This window comes from Diadema antillarum, unplaced genomic scaffold, assembly GCF_040938485.1.
Source record: "Diadema antillarum isolate AM-2024a unplaced genomic scaffold, OU_Dant_1.0 seq00001506_RagTag, whole genome shotgun sequence".
Lineage (NCBI taxonomy): Eukaryota > Metazoa > Echinodermata > Echinoidea > Diadematoida > Diadematidae > Diadema > Diadema antillarum.
In genome coordinates, this window is record NW_027272240.1 from 546,721 (window position 1) to 551,202 (window position 4,482).

The window sequence follows — 4,482 nt, forward strand, 5'->3', positions numbered from 1 at the left end:
TGGAGAGATTATTCAAATCAGAGGTGTAGACGATGAGACACAGCAAGCTTTTTTTTATCTGTTTGTCTTTCAAGTGCCTTGTGCAATACGTTCATTCATCCATCATGTCCCCAAAAGCACCTTTTTGTGGTTAGCTGTTGTATGTTTTTTACCACAAATTTTGCATTGTTTGCATTTCCTATCAAAGCAGAGTTTGAAGGGCCCTTTGTTGTCTTTATGATTATAGCCATTGGTTATTTTGCAGGTTTTTTAAAGGCTCTTGCTCACTAGATTTATAACTGATTATTGAATTGGCAACACATCTAGAGAAGATGAGTTGCTGCTTCTTATTTCTCACATTCATTTTTTTTTTTTTTTTTGGGGGGGGGGGGGGGTAAATATCTTCTTGATTTTGTGCAGCTTAAATGAATATAACCAGTACTTTCCCCAATCAAAATCTGCCTTCAGTATGAGGTAGGCAAAGAAATTTAGAAATGCTTATTGTGTGGAGAGACTTGTAAGTGTAATTTGTGCAACTAAATTCCCTGGGACTTGATGTGATATAATGAAGTTTTAAAAAAAAAATCAAGCCTTTTGTTTGCTTCTTGTGTGCCTTTCTGATGGTGGAAGTTTAAACATTTGTTGTCTTTCATCAAACATTTCTCTCAAAGATGTTTAGAGTTGTATTTTTGACGAGCAATAATGATGAGGGTACCTACTTTTGCTGATGATATCAGCAATGATGATAATTAGTATGAAGACAGAGGAAAATGACATAATTACAAGGATGTTGGACATGCTGATTTTACTTCATAGTGACTGGTAGCATGTTATGATTGTTCAGATATTATAGCACATGAAATATAGCATGTGTGGGACTATGCACTATGAATATGAAAAGCATGTGTCTCCAATCTTCCCTGTAATGGTGCCTCTGACTTGTTTTGTGGCAATATCACAATAGACAGGGTCATTATTTGTATTTATATACTCTTCCTAAGTTATTTTGCAAAACTGGACTTCTTTAAAGTGTGGTAGGCAACTCTACTCATACTATATCTAAGGTTGCATTTATCATCTTTCTCCTGTTCGAAATGGCTTTCAAAAGCCGTTTCCAGAGCCCTTTCGAAAGCCTTTTTCCTTTAGAAAAGGTTTCCAAAATAGTTGCCTTTATCAGTCATCGCGAACGCGAAAAATGGTCTTGTCACTTCGCAGCTGCATTTCGCATTTCATCGGATTCTGTTGATTTTGTCTCTACATGAAGGGGCCGTCCCAAAGGGCATATCCGGCATGGGCAAGATCGGAGGCCAATCTCGCAAACACTGGTTTATTTCTAACTTTAGACTGAAGCTCGTGTAGGACTTCGGGCTCTGCCCGCAAAAGCAGTGGGCATCGCACATCTTCCGGTGCCCAATTGGCACCTTTAGCAGCCATATCTGCAGTCAAAACTTATCCCTGATCAGAAGAGAGCAATCAATTAATACAGAAAGAAAACTTACAAACAGACAAACGAACGTTTACTGTATTAGTTACACAGTGCACCTTACATGCGCAAAATCCTTGCATGTGCATGCACAGCTGTATACACGTTCAAAGGCTTTATTATTAATGCGCCTGGGCAAGCAACGTCTTCAAATGATGTTCAGCATAGCTTCCAGTAACATTGTAACCTTCTAACAAAGGCGAATACATTCTCCCCAGTGCATACACATCTCTCACAAAGATCTGCCCTTATTACCTACTCTGCTCTCTAGTCTCAAGCCTGTCATATCCTTTCTGTAATCTCTTCTGTAGTCTGCCTCTGAAGTCTGACATCACAAAGGGGAAATCTGGCTTTATATACTGGACGTTGGCAGTGACCATCCACAGCTATATCAATCCCAATTTTCTGCAATCAACATCAGCTTGTAGAATTGAGAATCTCCTTTGAAGGCTCAGAGGCCATGTAGAAAAAGCTTGAAAATGCCATGATTGATGATGCGATGATGATCCCTTCTGTCATTTCTTCTGTAATCTGCCTCTGTTTAAAGGTCTGACATAACAAAGGGGAAATCTGGCTTCATATACTACCGGTATTTGGCCTCCATTTGGTCTGTGTGCTCGATTGACACCCTTCATTGAGGTTTACCTCTCTCAATCAGCTCCTCCTCTGTAGGGATGATGGTGCATGCCACCTCTGAACTCAAAGCTGTCATGTCTTTTATGAGCATGTGCAGAAAACAGCTGATTGGGAGAGTCATACACGAGAGTCTCTTCGCATCGACGCATCGACCGGTTTTACTTCATGTAGCATTTTGTTGCATCTCATATGATTTGACAGAAGTTCGAAGGAATTAAAGGATAGATTTACCTTGTATTTTTGGCGTATGCTCTATAGATAGGCCATGGACGAAATGGACAACTCACCATGGGTATTTGTTTTTTAATGTTTGACCTGTTTGGATACTCTGTCCCATACAACAATGCCTGCACAGTGTCTCTTGTGTTAGCACTGCACATTTTTTGTCCCCGCCGAACGAGTTCGAGCAGGGGACTATGAAACGGGCTCCGTACGTGTGTGTGTCCGTCCGTCCGTCCGTCCGTCCGTGTGTCCGTCCGTGTGTCCGTGTGTGCGTCCGTGTGTGATCAAAATCTTAAATTTGCTACTTCTCTGTCATTTATGAGCCAATTTTGATTCTGTTTGCTTTATATGATAGCACTACATGGGAGCTTTGAAACTTCTACACAGAATTTCAGTCGTGACCTTTGACCCTGACCTTTGACCTATATTGTACATTTTGCTACAAAATGCTACTCCTTCGCCATTTCTAACCTGATTTCGATTCCGTTTGCTTTATATGATGGCACTAGGTGAGGGCTTCAAAACTTCTACACAGAATTTTGACCTTTGACTTCTTTGACCTTTGACCTTGATTTTTGACCTATATTGTACATTTTGCTACAAAATGCTGCTCCTTCGCCATTTCTAACCCGATTTCGATTCTGTTTGCTTTGTGTGATGGCACTAGGTGAGGGCTTCAAAACTTCTACACAGAATTTTGACCTTTGCCTTCTTTGACCTTTGACCTTGATTTTTGACCTATATTGTACATTTTGCTACAAAATGCTACTCCTTCGCCATTTCTAACCTGATTTCGATTCCGTTTGCTTTATGTGATGGCACTAGGTGAGGGCTTCAAAACTTCTACACAGAATTTTGACCTTTGCCTTCTTTGACCTTTGCCTTCTTTGACCTTTGACCTTGATTTTTGACCTGTATTGTACATTGGCTACAAAATGCTACTCCTTCGCCATTTCTAACCCGATTTCGATTCCGTTTGCTTTATGTGATGGCACTAGGTGAGGGCTTCAAAACTTCTACACAGAATTTTGACCTTTGCCTTCTTTGACCTTTGACCTTGATTTTTGACCTGTATTGTACATTGGCTACAAAATGCTACTCCTTCGCCGTTTGCTTTATGTGATGGCATTAGGTGAGGGCTTCAAAACTTTACACAGCATTTTGACCTTTGCATTCTTTGACCTTTGACCTTGATTTTTGACCTATATTGTACATTTTGCTACAAAATGCTACTTCCGGCGGGGACATATTACGCACCGCGTAATTTCTACTTTTCCTTGTTATACATTTGGGACCATAGTACGGGTCTGCGGGGATCATGCAGACAATGTCAGAATCAACGGAATCGTGTCGAATAATAAAATATGCATAATTCGAGTGGAAGTAGACATTATATTTTAGGTGTATTTGTCATCATTTCTCATGAACTAGTGAATTAAAACATGAAGTTTATGTGTAGAGTACAGAATATTTAGGTAGGTCATACGATTACATGGAAATGATGGTCACTTTTTGACATTGGAAACTTACTTTTCTAAGGTTTTGGGAGAGCCACCAAAAAAAATCCACGATGGATATTGCGTTCTCAAAACGTAAGTCCGCATCATCGTCGTAGGGATTTGCAAGTTGGGCAAAATCCGCGGCAACATTTCCTGGTTTAGCAAGGTTGTTGCTTTCAATGGCGACGGTGGAGGACCTCCTCCTGTTTGTCTTGACTTAAGACGATAGTCGGAAAACTCCTTCTTGGCTATGATACACTGCTTCTTCTAATGGTCCTTCATTTGGGCTATCGTCCATTTATTGCCAAATTTTTTCTCGAATTGAGCATGGATGTTCTGCCATGCTCGTTTATTTGCTTCATTTGCGCGCAGATGCGTCTCTTTATTGCAAATAGCAACCCGATGGTCATTGATTTGCTTGAGGAGGTAGTGAATTTCACTATTTTGCCACTTGACAGCCAAGACTGCAACTGGTGACTCTGGTCATCCAGGCCAGGGTCAGTAGTGTCCATCCAATGTGTGTGCGTGTGTCTCTCTCTCTGTCACCATGAATTAAATTTGAGTTTGAATTTATTCGATTGATTTCCATTTTTACATTGCATTGTTTACATATTGACACATAATAGCATCATCGTCGTAGGGATTTGCAAGTTGGGCAAAATC